The following is a 23,482-nucleotide window of genomic DNA, read 5'->3' on the forward strand; positions in this document are numbered from 1 at the left end:
CCTGCCCTCTTAAGTCCGGAAACATTGGGACCACGACAGGTGTGCAAAAACTGTATTTCCGTATTGACTACATAAAAACCGATTACATATCTTGGTAGCCCTTGCTCGGGCGGTCACAGCAAGTGGTTGTACGTTTTTGTGCACCCAGCGGTTCTTGAGTTATTCATATATTAGCGTTGCTACTTGTCTCGCCCTGGGACGGCATCCTATTCCTAGCCCGCTATGGACACCGCGCTTCTGGCGTAGCGCTGAATTTGAGTTTTTCACCTTCGTATAATGTGTCCGATACTGCGGAAGGTATTTAGCTTTTCCAACAATCTTTAACGTCTGTCTAGCGAATAATTTCCTTTTTTATTTAAAAATAGCCCCGCCGGCTGGGCCAGTTAGGCATGCGGTTACTACGGTTTGTTTATACCGCGTTTCGATGAGCGCTGTTATTATCCGGCCTTCCCTTGTTTCTAAGTGCCTGCCCGATGCAGCGTTTTTGAACCTGATCCAAGTTGTTTACAGACTCCACCGGGTGGATTACTTGCTTATTCTGTGATTTGCCCCGGCGGCGTCGCCGGTTTGGGTCACGGTGACTGTGTTTGTCTACATTTGGGCTTTTAGCTGTAACTTTCCCAAAAATGCGCCTATCACGGGGCTGTTCCGACGAAACTTCCCGCAGCTCCGTGTAAACATGTCCGCCATGACGGAAAGCCCCTCGAAGCTTCCCGTCATGCAAAAGAAAATAGCCGTGGCTTAGCTCGGCTATGCCAGGATATACGTAGCGTGAGCTAAGGTTCAGCTGGTTATTCTTAGCTTTACTGGTTGTCTAGGATTAGCTGATTATCATGCTTACTGCTGCTAAAACGATTTCCAATCGAATCGAATCCAATCCAGTCCAGTCCAGTCCAGTCCAGTCCAGTCCAGTCAGGTCCAGTCCAGTCACTGCTCCTCGCGCATGCGCAGCACGGCTCTCCAGGAGCCAGGTGAAACGGCTATCAAGCGGCTCCGGCGCACCGTCAGACTTGGCTAATGCGCAACGGAGGCGCACACTGGGCATGCGCCGGCGCCAGTGCGTCTGCCGCGGCTATAACGTCACTCCTCTGGAATGCGCAGACCGGCGAATGTGCAGACCCACTTCTCTACACACCAGTACTCCAATTGGATTGGATTTCCAATCCAATCCAATCCAATCCAGTCCAATCCAATCTAATCCAATCAAGTGCTCCTCGCCCTTGCGCAGCACGGCCCTTCAAGGTCCACGCGAAACTTCTCAACCTCGGCCAGTGTAGCTTACGCTACAAAAATTGGTACAGCTTGCACAAGTAATGCAAGGCTGGAGAAACAACGCAGCAGGGAATCGACCCAGCTTGTTTCCCCCTTGGATCCGCTGTCAGTGTGGGGGACACCCTGGAACATCCTTGTAAAATTTGGCTAAACTTGGCCTTACCCCTCAGCACTTAGCCTAGCCTAGCAAAACTTAGCAACACCGGAAGAAGCTATACGTCAACCCCAGCTGAACAGTTATTTCAAACCCTTTCAACACACTACAGAAAACCTGGGGTGTTGCAGTTGGTCAACCGCCTTTTTTCCGCACAAATAGCGTGTAAAGCGACAAGGTGAGAAGTTGGGGTATTCCAACCGAAGAAAAAGGGCGTACTCACTTCCCAACACCCTTTTCCCCTTATACTACACGAGTGTTGTAAGCTGGGCTAGTTGGTACTGTTCCATACTGCACCTTTTTTAGGCAATAGGGGTGTAAAAAAGTTTAGTGCGTTGGGTCCGCTTCATACTGAGTTTAAGCTAGTGTTCTCTCTCTCTCTCTCTCTCTCTCTCTCTCTCTCTCTCTCTCTCTCTCTCTCTCTCTCTCTCTCTCTCTCTACTTGGGAGGAAATCGGGGTTTAAGGGCTCTACGCCGATGAGTGATGAGTGATGAGGCGGCGAAAGCCAAGCTTTCAGCGAGTGGCACTCCTTGGACTAGCACTTGAGTGCCAAGGGGAACAAAAAAGGCAGCTGTAAGGTCACGCTGCGCTCGAAAAACAGGAACAAGACAAAGCAAGACAGATTAAGTCTACGCCAACACACTGAGATAAACCGAGCGCCGTCGAAAGGACTGTACGCGAAGAAGGGTGAAAGGTCCGTATAAATTGTAAACGCCCGCGTGTACGGCCGAACCGACAGAGAGAGGGAGAGACAGGACCATAGGCTCTGGGATAGAAGGCGCGGACAAAAGGCTGCAATTTAGTCTTGCAAGCTTGCTGCGCTCGCTGAATGCGACGCAGAGGGTGGGTTGAGAGAAAAAACAACAAAAAAGAACGTATACAGAGCCGAACGCTTTACAAAAAGGAACCCGCCGGTTCCTTTCTTTCTCGATTCGTGCTTAGAATAATGGTTGTGCAGAGATAGGTATATACTATATACAGATTTACGCAACAAACCGGAAGATAAAAAGAAAGTAGAGACAGAAAAAGTGCGGAGAGGACTGGATAGGAAGAGAAACAAAGCGCAGCAGCGATGTGCGCAGAATCAAGAGAAGGGGGAGGCATAGAAAGACTGGAGGACGTTTCGGAAAGGCCACCCGAGGGGGCCAGGACGTGTTGGGAGAGAAGGAATAGGGGAGAGCGAGAAACGGTGAGAGTTACAACGGAGAAGAGAAGGACAGACGGACAAGCGGGCTCAGAGTGAGAGGAGGAGCGGATGAGCGGAGAGGGCACTTGGCGAACCGAAACGTCTCTGGGAGCTCCGCCAGTCAACATGCCAGTCGGCCAGTCGGCGAATCCTCAAGAGACGCCGAGACCGGCTTTGCTACAGCCCTTCCGATCGTTTCCCTAGAGTGCACTGATCTAGTCGTGGAGAGGTTTAGACTGACCGCTGCCACCAGAGGAGTGCGTGCGAAGGCACCTTCCTACCGACGCTGAAGCCACGTTTCCTCGGAGATTCAGTGCTGCATGGTTTCAGCGGTTCGCCCAGCTATCCCTGTGAGCTCCTCACCGCCGGCGCAACTTCTTTGAATGAAGTTCCGTTAACTTTGCTTTCATACGTGACTCCTTCATAGCGTGAGTGTCATCGCGGGGAAAATCTGTAGCGGGGATCTGTCTGTTTTCGTCCAGCGGCTACCTCCTCAAGCAGGAAGAGACGACAACGGCGGTTTCCACTCAATTTTAGATTTTAGTGACGACTTGCAACTTCCAACGCGTGCGTATTAGTGTGATTTTCGTACAGACATTTCTACGGTGTTTTCTCCTGGTGTCTCTAACGGATCACGTAAAGTTTTCCTAGCGTTGTCTCGATTGCGAAATATTACCACGGTGATCAAGAACTGTGTCATCGCTGTAGTCTTCAACCGGGGAATACATCGATAGCATCGTTGGGACTTGCATCCCAGAAAACTCGGCGCCGTGCGGTGGTCTTTTGGCAGCCTGCGTGCAACTCATTGAGGAATATGGCGACACTGCTCTGAGAAGCCCGGTAAGTCTTCGGATGTCGTTTTCCGTTATGCGACTCTGTTCAATCAGTCGCTTGTGCGCGCGTGTGCGGCATGCTAAATCAAAACGATGGCTCGATTTCAGGCAGTATCAGCCAAGAAGCAATGCTGGGAATTTCTTATATATAAAATGCGCATCAGTAATTCTTTTTAAATTGTCAGTCCTTGTCTACCTATTACCTTTCTGCAGCCAACCTTTCGTTTACCGATCACGCTGGCAGAGATTTTATACCACCGCTGCAAAGTTTTATGAAGATAACTGTTGCCTACGTGCACTGGTGCAGCGCCAAATGATTCTCGTTTCCTGCAGTTTCTTTTTTCGTATTTTTTGTGAAGCGCAAACCGGAGAGATTGTCATCGAAATTCATACACTGCAGCTCCTTTAGACGTCCTCAATGTATTAATCACAGGAGAATCCCCTCTTCCCATTACCTGTTCTGGCACCGTACGAATGAATGCTCGTTCGTCCTCCGCAAGAAACTTGATGTACACTGGTTTTTGCTTTGTATTTCCTTGCTATTTTATTCCCATTGCCGCTAACTATTTTTGGGGGCAGTTTATTTGCACCAACGAGTTGGCACCTATAATGTTGCAATTCAATGAAGTTATCTCAACCCTCATCTCGCACTTCCCCGAATTGTGTATTTTTACCTTCCTCGCGAGCTTTTATTTGTCTGTTAAATGTCAGTCACGAGTGATGCCGGGTCACGATCGACATAAAAGGCTTTAGCCTGCTTAGGAGAGCCCCACCTGAGATACTCCTAAACTTATGAGGCTTCAGCACGCCCGCAGGTAATCCATTGATCCTGATTGTGCTACCTTCGACAAGTACTAACTAAAACGTATAGTTGAATGCTTTACGGCCTTATTTTGCATCAGACTGGCACGTGTTTGATCCAAAAATGTCCCGATGAGGGAAAATAAGACCTTTACAAGCCGTTACTCTGCGGATAAGGTATACAGCCTCATTTTTTCTCCTTGGTAATACTGTATAAGTTTCATAGCACATTCACACCAAAGCGTAGTACACCTCCATGTTGTATAAGCCCGTCTTCCTGACGTCTAGTCCCTATAAAGTGTAGTTCATACCTACGCGTGCAAGGTACCACATAGAACAACTCTTGCTGTCGTCTGCATAGGCGCGCTACCTGCCACTAACTTTATGCATAAAAAAAATCATTTAAAGTCCTAGGTTTTCCGCATCCTTGAAGGTATAAGAGATAATTTTAAATGGAAGGGAATGAAGCTGCATTGCTGCAAATAAGCGCATACTTTTCTTTTTAACAGCACTGTTCGTCGGATGATTCAGGCGCGTTCAAGAATCCTTCCTATTTTTCTTGTACCTTCTTCGGCTCCGTAAGACCGAGCACTTATCCGTGCTCCGCAAGAAACTTGATGCCACTCGAAACTTGATGAAGAAACTCGGCGTTCATTTACATTGACCCCCCCACTAACTTTGACCTCTTGTCAGTTCATTTGCGCCAAGCTAGCGTAATCCCTCTTGATCCCACGTACAAAAGACCGTTTTAAATCTATGCGACAACAACAAAAAGGCAGGGGGCCGAATGTACAGCAGTGCAGGCTCACTCCAAGATGTGTCGACCTGTTCAGTGGTTCCGGCCGCTGACCCTGGTCGGATTTCGCGCGTGCAATGACCTATTTTTATCTCCTCCCGAGCCTCGAAATCGAGTCGACCCTTGCAGAGGCGGCATTTAACAAGCTGCCCCCACTCGTCCACGAGGCGCTCAGCAGGTGACTGACTGCGTGGATTCGCGATACTAATCTTCACGTGTGACGCGAGAACGGTCGCGGGGCGACCCTCCTTTGTCATTTCTCTTTTTCTTACCTTTCCCCCGAGCCCAGAAGCGCAATTTGTCAGCGTCTTGTTCGCTCGTTAACTCTGCTGCAGCCCGTCTCACTTCGCGAAACACTTTGAAGTCGGGCGCACTAGCGAATTTCACCTCTCCCTCGCTCCATCCGCGGCTCAGTTAGAGACGGCCACCCCTGGAGCAGAGTATTGCAGCGAAGGTGACCCGTAGGACGACTGTTTCGTTTGTGCCGGACCAGCCACGGCTAAATCTCGTCTCCTTCCCAAAGCGAATGGGTGATTGAGTTCGATTGGTTTTCGCTATATTTGAAATGAGTTACGTGCATACTGTCACGAAGCCAAGGACGACGCAGGTTCTTGGAGAAATAAAGTTTATTGGAGCGAACTTGTGCCCCTCAATGAACTCGAAGAAAACACAAACGTCGAGGAGGCAGTCAGCAGTGTGACGTGCATAGACGAGCGTCGGCGAATCGAGTGCCGTGGTGTTTGCCTTGAGAGCATTTATCCTCCGGCGTTGACCCTTTGAGGACTATCAAATCCGATATATAACGTTGGTTATCAAAGACGAACATTCCATTATAGTGACGACGGGCGATACACTTTTACTATCAAATCAAATGTCCATCGCGGTATGCAAAAGAACGACGGAAACGCACGTTTCACTACTAACTTAGATAAGACAGCTGAGTGCGGCCAGACGCTGCCAACAAAACACACAAATAAACAAACCAGAGGGTATAGTACGTGGCAATATTTCCGGTTAGTTTAAACCTGGCGTAATTCTTCCAAGAGCGATCGTATTTGGGGAAGCCGAACTCGGATGCGAAAGTGTTGCCAGGGGGCATCCTTGCGCCGCTAATTAAAACTGAGATATCGGTCAGGGTTTGGGGACGTCAACATTCGCCTATACACTTGGCCTGGACACTATGCGTTGACGGATGCATCCGTTTCAAGAGCCTTTAAGTACTCTGCCTGGAGGCGCGATCATGTTCTCATGTCTTTCTCGGCTGACATTGCCACTCTCATTACAGACCGTTCTGTCTTTCTCTCTCCATTTCGCCGTTCGAGAGTATCACCATATCTTCGAATCCAGTAATAATAGAGAGTTTCAGCATAACGCTACCATGTTTACGCTACCGTTTACCGTGTTTGCGGGAGTCGACTGCGCGGCGCGAGAGTTACCGCGAACGGTAACTTACCGGCACAGGCTTCGCCGTCGCCAGCGGCTTCCGGTAACACGGTAAACGGTAACGCAAACACGGTAACGATATGCTAAAACCGCCTAATGAACGCTAACGTGATAGGCCCTGACAATAAAAACGTAATGACACACACGGATAGATTTTTACGGTTAATCAACGCGACTGTTTGCTGACAGCGCTAATAAGGCCTGCATTTAGCTAGCGAGGCATTCAGGTATATTGGAAATAATAAGGTCTAGTCTAGTTAAAAACGAATTAAAATAAAGCCCGTATCGGCTGTGGAAACAGCTATGAAAGCTTTAATGGGCTGCGCGGCTGAAAGTGGTCAGGCACACACACGCACACGACTTTACGTGAATTGGAAAAGCATTGGACAAGCAGTGCGAGGTTGGATGTTCGAATTCCTCCCGTGGCACAAGTTTTTTTTTTTCATCGTTATGACTAATATTTCAAAATTGTAATTTAAAAAAAAGAACTAATGCAACTGCGCCTTCAATGGAATGCTATACAGCTGGCTTTCTTCCCTTTGTTCTATAATATAGCCATCACATCCAGTTGCAAGGAGCCACAAATACATATATACTTAGGGCTGTTCGTTTTCGGGTTTTATATGTTTTTTTTTTAAATCGGAGGTAGAAATCGGGTGCTGTATTTCAAACTGGCAATCGGGGACAAATCGAGTTGCTTTGGAAAACCATCCTGAAATTCGGGTTTCTTCGGATTAAATCTACTGATATACTATGTTAGGGACTCAGTTTTTTTATGAGACGATATAACGAGCTTCTTAACTATAACATGTTAAAATTGGCGTTTCTTTTAAGCTGGTAGTCGGGGGAACATCGGGGTCTCCCAATGAATATTCTCGGAAATTTGGCGTTTCTTTAGAAATGGATCAGTAATGATGACAGTAAAGAGCATCGATAACTTAATGAAACTTCGATAAGAAATGAAACACGTTATTCACATAAAGCTGGTCATCGATTTTTTACACATCTTTGATTTACATACATTCCCATCTGCATGAGCAACATGACAGTCTTCATTGGAGAGCTGTCCGATTGTTGGGCGTACCTCAACTGGAAGAAAGCTCTCTCGACAATATAGCTTCCATTAGCTCGACACAGCAATGTCAGTACAGCATTCGCCAGCATAGGGTGGTGAGAGGTAGAGTCATGCCAATACTCAATCTTGCTTGCTTCCAGCAAGTACTTGATGAGAACGGCGGACCATCAGCCCACCATGGTGCAGATCGCTACTTTAAAAAAATCCATTTGGAGAGAAATCGGATTTAACCCGATTCTTTCCAGACGTGTTCGAGGTCCAAAAATCGGTGAAAATCGGGTCCTGACCGAAAACGAATAACCCTATACATACTTTATAAATACCATTCCACAAAACTCGGACGCGTTGGTACGCTTTAACAATGTTAAAGTGGGTGCCGTGCTTGAATAAGGTTTCTTTCGCTAGAATAAACGCCCAGTCAGTGGCCTCTTATCGGTTCTACGTTGCGAAACCACAACCACCCGTTCTGGAATCTTTGTGATACCGGCCTGTTATTTGGCGTGGTTTAAGGTTATGTCCAGCACGCACCCAAAATATTACTCAAAGAGTTTCGTTTGAACCTAGTTCGTTCGGAAACAACAAAAATTAGGATAGCGAGCCGAGGAAAAAAAATTGTTATTCAGTCATGACGCAATGCAGAACATTAATTAAGGGCGTTAACTTCGACGCTTACTTTGCATTCTGCTGCCTCCGCGAACTCGTCGCGCATTTTTCAATAACCCAATCAAGAAGTGATCTCAAATAAGAAGAGATGTTCGCCCTTAAAGGACAACTAAAAATGCGGCTCCGCTGGTGGGAAGCATCCCAGGAAAATTGATAGCAGCCGCATGGCAGAGAGAAAATACAACTTCGCGAGCTTCGGTGCTGCTACTGCACCTTTCTAAAACCGGCTCATACTATATAAGTAACCTCGGGGCTTTCCCAAGCTGGGATCACGCTTTGATATCCTCGCCGTTCCTCCTTTTTTTTTTTTTTTCAGTAGATTCAATTCTCTGTCGTAATGAGATGAGCATCTTATACGGCGCTGACGAGGCACTCATAATAAATGACGGCAGACAATGCCGTACGCGTGGCGTATCGCAGGGAAGCGATGGTAAAGCCTCTCGGTGCCCCAAGAGCAACGAGGCGTTCCCTCCACAGCCCCCGGGCCAAATGTGAGCCTGAGCGCGATGCGCAGGAGAGGCGGCTGCGGACGCAGAGTTAATACACGCCTTGATGACCGGATGGGCGGGAAGCCAGTGCGCCAACTTTCCCCCCGTTGGCTCCGCCGCTCACTTCTCAAATTAGACACGTCCGTACACCAGCAAACGCTACTCGGTGAGCAATGCCTGGAAACAGCATCTTTTTCGGCGACGTTTTCGACCGATTGGGACTTCCGTAAGCGGCGTTTTTTTTTTTTCCCTCCCTGAGGTATATAGGGTCAATCATAGTGGTGGGAACTGGAGGTAAAAGTTGCGAGCACGGCGCAGGGTGGACGCCTTGTGACCTAGGTATCGTTGCCAAAGTACTTTCGCTTCACGCAAGTAGTAATTACGCAGCGGAACAGAGCCCACTGAGTGGTACGCAGTGTGAGACAGCTTTCTCTTGCTGGCATCGCTGTAATGCACTGCGCGCGGCTTGATGTAACGTGAGGAAATATATATATATATATATATATATATATATATATATATATATATATATATATATATATATATATATATATATATATATATATATATATATATATATATATATATATATATATATATATATATATATATATATATATATATATATATATATATATATATATGTATATATATATATATATATATATATATATATATATATATATATATATATATATATATATATATATATATATATATATATATATATATATATATATATATATATATATATATATATATATAAATACACGCACACATTACATTCAGTACCCTTGAAGAAGAAAACACTCTGCACGAGAATGCGGGGTGATTTATTGCGCTCCTTGCGCGTGGAGTGTAATTGCGGAGACACTTTGCTGCTTTGCCCATATTAGAGGACGAGCTCCACTCTCGGTACGCCCGACTCCCACACGGCGTGCGCAAAGGGTACGCCTTCTGCGAAGGTATTTCAAGGCGGCTGGGCTGAGATATAGGAGGGCGGTGAGTGCGTTCCGCTTGTCGCTTCGCTGCTCTTCCTCACGCGCCTCTTAACAAACAAGAAACAAGAAGTACCGCCACCTCAAAGCTTCAACACAGTTCGTGTTTTCTCGTCTGCAGGCGGGGAAGCGGGTGGAGGTGGTTAGGCCGGCATTTGGGAACGTAGTTTTGTTATGCCCTGTTCAGTAAGAGCCGATTGAGTGGGGCCGGAATAACGGGCAATTTCTGTATGACATTCAGACCTAATATAGTTTTTTTATGCGCGGAAAATATTTTGACGAACCCCCGACCGGTTTCTCGGTGTTGATTTATTGGTGTAGCTTTTTTGACATTGTTTCGCGCTCCAGAAGAGTCTGTATACGGCTATGAGAATATTTGATTGATTGATTGTTGGGTTTAACGCGCCGACGCAAGGCAGGCGATGAAGCGCGCCGTAGTGGAGGGCTCCGGATTAATTTTGACCACCTGGGGATCTGTAAAGTGCGCCGAAATCTCGTACACACGGGCGTTCTTGCTTTTCGCCTCCACCAGAAAAGCGGCCGCCGCGGCCGGGAATCGAACCCGCGACCTCGTGTTCAGCAGCGCAACGCCTTAGCCACTGAGCCACCGCGGCGGGTCTGTGAGAATATTTGTGTCGTGACACAGAATATGGAGGCGAAGTACATATATAGGCAAAGACCATCCCAACTGCTAAGACTGGTGGCACGGTTTATACGTGTCAACATTGCTTACTGCGAAGGAAACCTTGAGCCTATCTCAGGCAAAATATAAGCGCACAACTTAGCCTGGCAGTGTTCCTTTATTTAAATATAAAGATTGAATTGGTTTACAGGCTTTATAAAGTGGTGCCGGAAAAAAGGACGAGCTTAAAAAACAAGAAGATATAACACGACAGTACCGCTACGTCCGGAGAGGCTCCGCTGTAGGGTCCTCTCCGTTTACGACACGCCTATCCCCCGACTGTGCACCCTGCGATATTGCGCTTCGATCTCGCGGCCTCCGCTATTGTGATACCGGGGCTTCCGTCCTCAGAAAAGAATACATCATAGCTAGGCCACCTGTTCAATCGTGTTTTCCGAAAAGCCGCTGGTGAAGCATTTAATATGACCACTTTGCTTGCTCGAGCCATTATACCCCAGTAATTCATATGGTTGAATTAAATTTTCTCGCGTAGCCGATCTGAGTACTTCTTTATTCCGTTAACCATGCGGCTCTGCGAGCTAAGAGCTCTATAAGGTATGCCATCCATCACTATCATCTTAATTCTTCGACAGGAAGCCCAGCGTAACACATTAGTCAATCACCATCGTCAATCCCGCCTCCAGAAACACGCCTCCGACCGAGATTCCGCTGTTCTTGCAGCGTGCATTACAAATTCACCAGCCCCGCTGCTATCTATGCTCCTAAACAACCACCATGGCAGTTCCACAAAACATCCAATTCCCGGCCCATTAATGTCATTCATGGCCGACAAGTTGGTGCTCCAATTCCACTTTCCCCGGATACAGTCAGCACTTTGTTTGCGCTGATGTTTGTCGGCGCTTGCTAGCACCTATAGTTCATTCCACAAGCTACGTGCAGCCCTGTGGAAGCGACATTGTTGTCAACAGTTCGCCCACTGAGCAACCCTAACTCACCGTGAAGGGAGTCGTGAAAGGACATTTCCTTCTCCCCTCTCGGCAGGTGGAACCGCAAGGCCCCGGCGCCTTTTGTCGCTTCCTTTACGGGGAGTTAGGCGCCCTCAGTGGGTGGACTGTTGACAACAATGTAGCCTCCACAGTGCTGCATGCAGCTTGTGGAATGAACTATAGTATACTCCTCTTTATTCCGCTCTACTTCGTCCGAACATGGCGCCACAGCCATTTACGTACGCCTATACTTAACGACTGATAAGTGGCCATCCGCCCAACGACAGCCTTTTGCGTTGTGGAATGCGCTGCTACACGCAACTACGCATCTTTGCCCAGCTTCAACCCGGTGCACTGTCTACACTGATTCATAAGCTGCTATCCTGGGGATTCCCGGAGTCTTAGATCCAACGCGCTCGCCCAGGTACTTACTCGGCATTTATCTCCGCCCTGTTCGCGTGACAAAGGGCCAGTGCAACCGCCATCGCGGGAGATGCTGGGACCCATCCCATGCGCGTAAAATATCCCTGCCTCTTACTCCTCTCTCAGCGGCTAATCGTCTCGCTAGCGCGAAGGAACGCACTCATGCCCTCACGCGGTCGAGACCTCTCCGGCGGGATGTCCCGTCGAGATGAGATCTTGCTCCGGTGAATCCGCCCGGGGTGGCCCTCGCGTCGGCCCTGACGAGCGCCTGGCCACCTCATTATCGTACCCCATTTGCATCTGCGTGCCCTTCCTGCCCGGCTTCTGTCGAGCAGGCTACAGCAGAACACTTGGATTGGAGCTGCCCTGCCCTGCAGCATTTACGCCTCAAACACCTCGCTTCTCGCTTCCCGGAGATAGGCACAGACGAGCAATATATGCTAATTTATGTCACGTGTGCCATGAATAGCTCAAGTTCGTTTTCGAGCAGTGTGTAAACGGTAAACGGGTGCAAATTCTGTACCCGGGTGAACTCGTTTCAGTGACACCAAACAAAAACAAACCGTTTCGAACAAATTAGAGGTTCTCTGTGATTCTGTCAAGGCAAATACGATTACGGATAGTTTCTTAAGTGAAATTTGGTTCATTAGCCTCTCCGCTCATGCAATTAGAAATGTGTTGTTGCACACAAGAGTCACTGAAATTGGCAGAAGACGCGAAATGCCTGTATGTTTTCGTCACAACCTACTTCAAAAAAATTGCACTACACACTGCCCTGCTTGATGTTCAGGTGAATGGTTTATACGACTGATAGTTTTAAAGACTATAACTTAATTATACACAGCAGAGACCTGGGAGTCCAGAATGCATACGGGGCTTAAGCACAGCGCACTTGTACCGTCATGATGAAGTAAGACGCGGGAACGGAAACATAAACCTGAACCGGCAAAACAGGGGAATACGGTCAGTGAACATCAACCAATGCTGCGCTTCTGTCATATCAGGAGGGTCTAACCACCGAACTTTGTTATTTTAGCTCAGCCGTTCGACTATTTTATTTACACGTTAAAAATACCGCTAGTTGTGTCGTCAAGTTCATGCTTTTTGCTTTCCCGCTTCATTGGCTGATGTCTGTACATACGTGTGTAATTTCTCGGTTGATTCTTCTTCCTAGGATGTTACGACCGGAATCCTCGAAAGTCTCGATGGTCATCCATAGCTTCTTGGTCAAACCCCGTGATAGGGCACGTGTGATCCCATAGTATATGTCGTCCCATATCCAACTCCGACGGTCTGATGAAATGCCACGTATGCTCTAACTTTGCTGCGAACCACAACATCGGAAAATCCGACGCCGCCGCTTCCTCAAGCGCTCTCATTAGGCCGTGCGCACGTTTCTCAAGTTTTGCTCAAGAAAACGGCCACCGGACACCGCTCAAGCCGAGAGCGCGAGCAAGCCAGCGTCTTTGTGTTGTTTTTTGTTATGCCTTGCGCCTCTCGCGCCAGCACGAACTGGTTTTTCTGCCTCTTTATTTGTGTTCTGCTTTAACCTTGCCTCTTTGCGACAACGTTTACTAACCCGACTTTTATTTTTTTCTGTAAAAAACAATCACACGAGAACATTTAATTTAAAGAACTCTCTAATTGTCGTTTAAATATTTTTTTTTGCCTCAAACAGTGTGTCGAAAGCTCATTTCTCACTAATCAATACGAGCCGCGCTACCAGTGTTAGTAATTTAAAACCTTGCCTATATATATTTTGTGTTCATACTGTTTGGAGGCCGAAATATTTTTTTCAGCGGTACACGGTCCCCTGGAACCGAAAACGCCCCCAAAAATCGAAGCCCTAAGTTCGGCCCCAAGAAACTCGCCAGGGATCGCCAAGGCATGCTTCACGCATAAAAGCGCAAGAGTCTATGGTCGCTTCGGGCGCCTCACCGTGCGAGCCTCCGCGACTCATCTTTCTTGTTCCACTTTCCTTCGCATTTGTTTATCACCAGTGACATAATCCTCACGAGGGAGAACAGGCGTCGACTGCGGCAACGGTCGCAAGAGCGAGACGTCAGGAGATGGTGGTGTGATTAACGTCGGGAGCCGCCGACAGGCTGTCAGAAGCTGTCAGAAGCTGCCGATACGCCCTTGTAGGAGGTAGCCCGAGGCGTGAAGACAGCCAGGCCACCGCTTAGCAGCCCGTCCTTCCGACAGCCCGCTGCTACGCGCTCGCTAAACTCCTGAGCGCGAGATTGAGTGCACACACACCGAGGGAAGTAAGCCTGGCGCGAACAGGGAGCAGGCGACCTAAGCGTGGAAATGGGCTCATTTAGCCCTACCCTGTCCGTCGTCCACATCTCCTCGTCAGCGGGTAGTCGCTTCACTCATGTTTTAGCGCATAGACGATTGTATGTTCTTCCCAGTTGAGTCTCTTACGCTAAAATCGTGATTTAGAGTTTGTTCAACTGCCGTCGTGCATAGAACGACTCAGGCGAGCCTGTGGGTAGCCAAACCCCCCATCAAGCGCATCCGATTGACTGCCAAGCGTAGTTCAAGCGCGGAGGAGCGTATATCCTCACACGGAGAGTCGTGACTTCTTTGCCTTGAAGCTTGCACCACCGGCGCCGGCGCTACATGCCAGGAGCCGCGACGCGTCGATTTGCATTGGCACTCGCCTGGCGCGAGTTGTCCTCTTGCGTGCGGTGTCCATGACCCAGGCATAATCGGTCTGACGGCTCATTTTATTCCTCGCTTTCTCTCTCGTCTCTTCACCTAGCTTCCCCGGTAATTGCAGAGGTGTACAACGCCATGCGCTCGCAACGAGCGTGATGGCGCTTTGCTGACGTTTTTTTTTTTTTTTTTTTCGCCATGACACATCCTCTGGACGTGACCCCTCACTCGCTGGGAAAGAAGCGGCGAGGCCGAAGCCGGGGCCGTTGTAACCAGTGTAAACTCCGGTGGCGCCTAGGCGAACAACGAACGTTCCCCTTTGCTTGACAGCTCTGCGTTATAAATAGCTATATACCTCTCACCGCTCCTTCATTTTTATACCTGAGTGAACAGGCTCATTAGAACGGCGTTCAATTTCAAATTTCGGGTGTTTAACTGGCCGAAGCTACACGGGGGCTACAAAGCGTGGTGTAGTGGAGGGTTACGGAATAATTTTGACTACGTGGGTACCTTAACGTGCGCCGTAATCTCACCGTACGGTCGTACTTGTTTTTCGCCTCCATCTGAAAAGCGGCTGCCGTGGCAGGGATCGAACCCGGGTCCTCGGGCTCGGCAGCACGACGCCTTCGCTCGTGGGCCACCTTGGCGGGCGATTAAAATGGTGTTCGTGTTTCGCCGGACCTCGGTAACCGTGGAACAGGATCACGAACTTCAATTATTCGTGCCGATAGCAAAACAAGAACATATATTCCATGGCATTGAAAAGTACCCCTGGCAAAGTTGGAAACAGTTCGATCTCGAAACCATAGGCTTGGCGTTCCCGCCGTACTGAGAATGTGCAAAGTGACTCGCTTTAATGCATGTATACACCCTTCTGAGCGCGTTCACATGGGCTCCGGTTCGCAAACAAAATAAAGACACGATGAAAACTACGCATACGCCTATGTGAGCAATAGTAATATTTCTTGGTGCAGCGACATGCAGACTCCAGTCACGCGCGGAGAACCGCCATATTCACTGTGCTTCTGGGGCATTCACTCGCTTTTAATAGCGTGAGAAACTCCTTATCCCCAACTAGAACAACCACTACGTTAGGCGGACATTTCTGCCAAGATGGAAAAAGTGGGGAATTTCTCCAGAGCGGGGTCGGTAGCTTACTAGGCATGGACATTATAATTTACCGATATTAAGAGAATTCTTTCGCGCCCCTGTGTTCTTTACAACTTCACTTCGTAATTACTTGATTTCCACTTAGTTACATGCAAAGAGTAGAGGTGTGGAGTTACTTTGCGTTTCGAAGCTTCCTCACAGGCTAGCAGTCACGCGTCGTGGGTGGGCAACTTTCCTGTAGTAACAAACTATTACTAGAAAGCAGTTGCAAAAACGTTTCATTCGTGTCTGGTAAGCCCGCGAACCCGCTAAAGTCGAGGATTAAATGGTTCCAAAGTCACAACTTTGGCATCTCTCTCGTCTGTAGAACAAGTCCGTGGGGAGAACCAGCGGCCACGCCATGCTTCAAGACTGAGAATGTTTCCTTTGGCGCTCTTTGCCCTTAGTCGGCCCTGCGCCATAAAATTCCAAAGATCATCATCAAGACTGAGAATGGCGGCATGCAGAGACAAGAAATTGGTGACTGAAGTGAAATGTTGCTTTAAATTTTGTAAAATTGAACTTTTTCCAATGGCTTCAATTAAATTTGTTCACTCGCATATGGGTATATACGGGACACCTTGTTTCCACTCGGCATTATACCCACTCGCTGCGGATCCAACGAGCGCAATATGGTGACAGCAAACTAATCCTTGGCCTAACAGCATACCTCGGGGTACACTTCCCCTTCTGCGTTCGCTTACCTTCGCTTTACTGCCAACACAAAACTTTCCACCCCGGCATCCCCTTGACCTGGGCCAACCCACATCTTAAGGCATAGACGTCCGTCCCGGGCCGACCATTCACAACGGCGACCTTGCATTTACATCGAAGATGGAGGGCGCACTGCCGGCTTCTCCCAACCTCCGAGACCCCGGCGGCTTATGCTTCTTTTTCGCCCACTGAGGGACGCTCCCGGCAGTGCTGGCGCCAGCTCCGCCGAGAACGAACCGCCACCGACACCCCACGCATGTTGATGCACTCGCACCGGCGGATGCTCTTCGAATAACAGGCCACTCTGGCGGCTTTCGAAGATACCGGGACGCGTGCCGCAAGCGCAAGCATACGCGGAACGCTAAGGAGATCTATCTATACGACGCTATTAGTATTTCACTCGGAGGCTCTATTTTATTCCCACTCGCCTTCTCGGCATCCGCACTGCAGCCTGGTGCTGCGCACGCGTGCTGGCCGTCATGTATACGTGAAGCTGCAGCGAAATGGAAGAAGGAAGACCTTATTCTAGGCTGACGGAGAACGATCAAGTGGAGAGTCGGCGTGACAGTTGGAGCCACGTGGTCGCTGCGAATGGGATGTATAATGCGAAGCCCGATGTGGGGTTTCCCTGAAGTACAGCTCCTCCAAAGGTCGAGAGGAAGGACTGATGCAGATGACAACCGGTAGCGCCCATGCACTTTCTTATCATAGTTCTAGGTTCGGAGGGTAATACGTTCTGTTTGATATGATACATAACTTCAACACCAGAAGAGAGTTCTCATTTGCGTAAAATCTTAATGTTTACTTTCCACTTCACGATGCAATGGAATCAGCTGCAGGATACCAAAACGATTTGACAAATACGAATAACGTCTAAACGTTACGTTAAAGGATGGAAGCTTTTATGCACAGACCCCCATGAAGTCCTGGCTTTCATTCGCTGTATTTTAATTTTCTGCCTATTGTTTCTTTCGATTTTTGCATTCGCTGACGTCACTTAATGAGATGTGCTTGCACTGTTCTAAATTAGGAAACCTCCCCTACATTTTCCGTGATTACTCCAAGGTCTGTGTTGCCGAATGGCGCATTCAGTAATTGAGATAAGCCCCTTCAAACCCTCGTTTTGATCCCTTCCCGTAAGAAGGTAAGTTTGTAGCGAACTAGGTGCACAGGACGAAAACCCATCGCACGCAACTTTTGAGCCGCAAAAATTGTACCGCGTAGCGCCCGTATTTGAAGCACTTCTACATTACTTTAACTTTTTTGCGCTAGCGGTCTAACAAGCTTCTGTCGATCCTCGTTTAGGGCACGTTAAAGGGCGCAGCATCTAATCATTATTTCAACAGCCTCATTATTGTGGAATAACGTGGGCGCCTACAGCCCCCCCCCCCCCCTTTCGTGTTGAGTTTCTCCCCGGCGCGTTGATTGGGTCTTTAATTGCCGGAAACGCTACTCGGCTTGTGGGTCCCTAAAAAACTATACATTTTATGTTTCTTCCTTAGTTCTGCCAGTAGAACACGATCCCAGCTCAAGATAATCTGCACTTCCGTATATCAAGTGTAACGTCGGTTTTCTTTTTTAAATGCATGGAATACGCGTGGCGTGCTCCGAACAAATGATTTGCTGACAAATCGTTCCTCTTTTGCTTGCAGTAAGAGCCCTTTATTTGTTTCCCAAGAAAGTGGCTTATCAGAGTAATTAATATGTTTACGAGCAAACTGTCGCTGAAGTCATTGAAGTTGGCCGATCACGGGCTACGCGGAAGTTATTTGGGCAAATTACCGTAGGAGTCTTCAGCCGAGGTCAACATTTTGATGTATCACTATATTTCTGGGGCGTGGTGTTGATTGTCGAAGCGCTGCCAGTCTCTTTTTCAGCAGGAGGTTTTACTCCCGTAGCACACTGTAGATGGCGCGGCGAATTTACACAGCGTTCCCCACACGGAGGTGCCTGCTCACCGGCGGGCGCGTCGGCGGTACGGCTTTGTCGTCTGCTTTAGCGACAGTTGTTTTGGGCCTGTTTTGGCGCAACTTCGCGTCCATTGCGCGCTTCATTCGCTCGGCTTGATTAACTTGTTCGACAGCGCCTCCTGGGTAACCCGGACCCGACGGAATTAAGTGGTCTAACGGCGAAAATACGTTAAGAATTGGTTTGAAGGGCAGAGAAACAAAGTGTAGAGACCGGATACAGACATCTGGCCGCTAGAGAAACGTTACCTTGCCACGAATTGGACTCCGTTTCCTAAATCGGTGAATACCAATTCGGTTGTGTTTCAATAGGTATTACAAAAGGATGAAGGAGCAACTGGTCCTGATAAATAGCGATTATAAAAGTTCTCTTAGCTTCCTCGCGATTCTCAAACTTATTATTTAAATCGGTATAAATTGGAATCACTAAGCAATCTGATGCCGGATGCCGAAACAATCATGTGCCGGGATTTTTCGGTGTCAACGCTTGTGTCGCGCGGTGGTGAAGCCCTGAGCTAGCACATCACGACGGCTATGTTCCGCTGTCTCACCCTTCGAAAGATGTTCCTCTCCTTTTTCTATCGGTCATGGCCGACGCTGCTGCGTTCGGGAAGCCGCCCCCGCGAATTCCAAGTAACGGCTGGCAGAATCTGGTTTCACTCTTTGTAGAGGGACGTATGTGAGTTAAAGTGACGTCGCATGGGCAATTGTTCTGGGCGTCGTTTAAAGCTCTGCTTTCCAACCACCTTCACAGCGTGGATTGGAGCCAATTTTTTTCTTGGGGCGCTTTGACTGCCTTCGTTCATCATCATCATCGTTTTGTGAAGCCAATTACGTAAAGTTGGCTTTCCTGCAGCGCACTTTGGTGCGACATCGAATAACCTCAGTAAGGCGTAGAGAGCTTCGTTTCAAAGAAAATTGCCCCGCACCCCCTCGCATCGCTGCAAATGTCGAAAGACGGTAGTCTTCTGCCGACCCTGCCACGTGACTGCCTCACCTGCCTCATCCGCTCACCTTTCGCACTGTTCTTCTCCAGTCTCAGTCCACCCATTGGCGGTTAGCGGAGTTCAATTTCGCCGCCTTCGCACTGGTGGCGCTCCATCTGATAGGACTGTTGGAACTTAGCGCTCGAGCCCCGAGGGCGAGGCTCGACCGCCAGCCTTACTTGCATTTTGTGGTTAGAAAATTGTTTTCAATGCGTTTTTTTTTATTTGCGGTCGCAACATTCAAGTACACATCTACTTTTAATTAAAGAACAGGGCAAACAAAACACCAATTCTGCATTTACCTGAATATTATCTTTTTGCTGAACAATGTTGACAAATAAGCACTATAGATTTATTAAATAGAAAATGTTTTGCCTCTACAAAGATCTTCTTCAAGAATTCTTTCAAATTTCGCACGGCGATTGACTGAAGGGCCCAAGAAAAACTGTCGCCTTTAAAAATGAGAATAACAAAACGAAGTCAATAGAGAGGTTATGTAGAGTAGGTTTACTGTATATTGAATTAAAATGAAATAAAGCAGATCAATTTTGCGGTGGTTTTCCCAAAATTACACCCTGTGTATGCCACTGGCTGGCAGCCTATGATAAATCCAGATACGCCAGCGGAGACTTCTGTTGTTCGCCATGTCCGTGCCGGTATCATCAGAGTCGGTCGTGAAGCTTGTTTTTAAAGGGTGCTTGGTAGCAAGTGCATTTCAGCTGTTATGAAAACAGCAAAACAAAGATAAAAGCGATAAAAACTAACGTACATCGTTGTCCTATAATTATGATAAATGTTTATGATAAATTCATTGGCAACTTATGACAGTTTACGATACCTTTAGCGATCTGAAGGCAAGCGAATGATGCATAGTAATCGCATTACATGCACACCTTGTCATCTTTTTTCTCTCTTACCGCTCTTTCCGCAAGGGCACTTCCTTACCTTTTCTTCGTTGTGCACTTAACAAAAAAAAAATTGGGCCCATCTCCCCGCGAGGGGGACTCGAGTAAATGCGTCGCATAGGGGGTGGGTGTATTGCGTTAACGTTTAGTGTTTGGGGAGTTGGTGGTAGTGAATGCGTTGTATCAGCAGCTTCTTGACGTAGTTTGAATGAGTCAAGGATGTAAGGCGCGTTCGTAGCCTCCCATTCTGTGTCGGCTTTGTGGCGCAGTGGGTAGAGCACCATGTACATCGCGTTCCGCCCGCAGGGTCGAGGGATCGAAACCAGGCGCCGGATAGTATTTTTTTTTTATATAGTGTAGGGGGAGGGGTGCGGACTACGACTACGGACGTCAACGCGGGTGACATCGTGAGTTACTGAAATGCTCTGCATTTAAAAAGGGTCTGACATTAGAATAACAGTGCTCTCAAAATATTCCAAATGCAAATGAATTGTATTAGTTTACCTCTGAAGCATCCTCGTTAAGCCATTTCAGTTTAAATCTCCCCGACACTCATTTCCTTTTTAAATCCATATCAGCTTACTATCAGCCTTGGGCAACGTATACTGGGACCGAAGGCGGGCGTTTCTGACGATGATTCCCACCGATTTGGTGTAGTTTTTCTAGGTCACTGTGCACTAATAAACAGAATCGTAGCTCTCCAGCTTTGTCTTCTGGCTGAGATTATCATTTTTTTCTTCGACCGCCCTCCAGATGAATCGTAACACCCTTGAGTCACGGTGCTGTGACTTGCGAAGATTAAGGCAGTAAGACGAATATCCCCTACTCGATCTTTTTGCGCCTGCCTTATCTCTCCCAGCTGCTATTTTATTGCCGATAACTCATCCGCCACCTACGTCCGAAGTTCTGCTTCCAGGATAGGAGGATTTCTCCCAGTCTCGTTTTGGCGACATCCACCGCCTCCTCCTACAGCTCCTTCATAAGACTCTGTCTTTGTAAGCAGGCGCGGGTACTTTTTATTGTCTCGTAGCAGCCGAAAAAAATTGCGGTTGCTCTCATTTATCCTTACTGTCTTCTCCTGTTTCGTACCTTTCAACAACGGAGACCGTCTTCAAGCCAACTGGAACACTGAGGTAATAAAACCGCTAAACAATGTGACTTATTTGCCGAACTATATAGAGACAAATGCGGTCTGTTCTCTGCTTATCAGGAAGACGTGTTTCGCCTCTTTGAACTGTGGCTAGCTCTCTTTTTTTCTTTGTAATACTACGCCAAGTGCGGTTTCTGCGGCGGGGAAACGAAGGCGAGTGCTATAGAAACCCAACGACGACCTCGCTCCCTATCTCAGACGCGCAGATGCTCGCTCCAACGCGCTCCCGTTCGTCGTTGGCTTGCGGACAAACCTTGAAACGGAATCACTGCCTGCACGGAGAAGTTAAGGAATAAAGGAAAACAGTACTCCAGGCACAAAGAAAAAAATACCCTTTTTGTTTTTGTTTTATTTTTGTTTTTTATTCTCAGTTTTTTGTACATTGTTTTGAATGCAATGATTAAAAACAAAATACAAATAAACAGTTAACACGAATGAGCTGAACGTAATCTACGAAGGGCGGTTTAATGGAGAGCTCTTGGCTGATTTACAATGTTTGTGGTTCTCCAAGGAGGGTAAAACACTGCGTACACGAGAGCTTTTTTCCTATGTTCTTTTCGATTTAAGCTTGCACAGAAAATCATTCATTTCTGTTATTATTCACGGCTGCAACGTGTTCCACTGCAACATGCTCCACTACATGTGCCGCGAAAGTATACCATACGACACGACACATTCTTCAATCCCAAATGTCCGCGTAACTTGTGCCCCATGTTTCGATTGCAGTGTACGTACCATTATTACTCTGAATATTTAGACATATTTATTTATTCGCCAACTCTGTTTTGCAAACACGTCTGTGAGCTTGCCATCAAAGTGACCTTTTATATCCTTTGTCATGCTCTATCACTTGAGCATGAAATTGTAACAAAGCAATCTTTATTATCTTTCTCAATTCACTTGTCTTCTCCCCGTTTATATCTGTTATATACCCTGCTTCTCACATATAAGCTATCTTGAGTAACTCCTTTTTCGCACAACTTAACATTGTTATAATTTATGTATACTTTTGTAATAGGATATATGTACGTGTGGTGTCTCATGCCTTACTGCAAGGTGCTGTAATTATGTTTGTGTGTGGGTATGTGCGTGGTTGTGTGTGGTTGAATGTACATTTGGGTGTACGACAGCGTGTAAATTTTTCTACGTAAGCAACGCTGTCCCAAATCGCATTACTTCTGAGGTGTGTGCTCGTATGTTGCTTGTGTTTTTTTTCCTCGTGCGCTAGCACAAAGCCTTTCGCCCATCGCCGGCTCTACCTGGGCACGTAAATAAACAATTGATTGATCGATCGATCGATCGATCGATCACATCGAACACACGATACCTATAGTACTTAACATATGTATCGAATACTAAGAATACACTGAGTTTGCGTTAATTTGTGCGGAAACAAATGAGTCGTCTGATCACCCAGCCATCTATCTCAACTAGGGGACTAGTTGATTGCTCTTTACGAGAAAAAAAAAAACTATGATTGTGAGGCTGTACTTAGAATCGAACTGAGCAATAGTCCATAAAGTTAGCAAAGCGCTAAGCGCAAATCGCGGTCACGGTCGCTTGCACAGATAGAAAATTCCGGCACCAGTTGCAATGAATCCATCACCTGGCACAGCACTACACGCTGTACACTTGAATATTATCTGCTCGAGCATCCGTCCGGTGGTGTGGGATGTTCTCCAAAGGATCCTTCATAAAGACTTCCCGCTGAGCCCCCATGGCATACGCTTCCTAGCTGCAGAAAACGGGGAGGGGGCACCCTTGGACCTCGTTATGTTGGTGACCTTGCATAGCATATGGCGCTCGCGCATGGCCTGGCACCACGGTGATGTGGACGCCCGCCATACGCGGCAATGTTTTCGTGAGTCCATATCACAGTACGCAGAAGGGCAGAAGCGCAAGGCATGCGCTCCTGAGGGGCTGTCAAGGATAGAACCTTTGACTACGCTTAGGGAATTTTAGAGAGACATGAGCCTTCACAGGTTGGTGGCTTGTCGCTCGAGTTTCTCACGTAAATAAGTCTGTTTTGTGTTTCTGTGCTGTGTCGAAGACCGGCATTAAAGAAAAGAAAGCGGTGTGGTGTAGTGGTACCGCGTCGGGTACCTTGTGTATAATTGCGGGCGTGGGTGGTTTGGTCTCTGCTGGTGGCGACATTTTTTTTTTTCTGCAGTTAGTCCTTGGGGAGTAT

The 23,482-nt window shown here is 47.6% G+C and overlaps 1 protein-coding gene across 1 annotated transcript in view; it reads left to right on the forward strand.

Annotated features, from left to right (window-relative positions):
* The first annotated feature begins 2,717 nt into the window (after nt 1-2,717).
* Nucleotides 2,718-23,482, forward strand: part of LOC144169890 (uncharacterized) — a 206,438-nt gene continuing 185,673 nt past the window's right edge. Inside the window, exon 1 of the mRNA XM_077699310.1 lies at nt 2,718-3,453. The gene's annotated coding sequence lies outside the window, so the exon portion shown is untranslated. The remainder of the gene's footprint in view (nt 3,454-23,482) is intronic.

Source organism: Haemaphysalis longicornis, unplaced genomic scaffold (genome assembly GCF_048455015.1).
Source record: "Haemaphysalis longicornis isolate Haplotype H1 unplaced genomic scaffold, Haemaphysalis longicornis Haplotype H1 scaffold_2, whole genome shotgun sequence".
NCBI classification, from domain to species: domain Eukaryota; kingdom Metazoa; phylum Arthropoda; class Arachnida; order Ixodida; family Ixodidae; genus Haemaphysalis; species Haemaphysalis longicornis.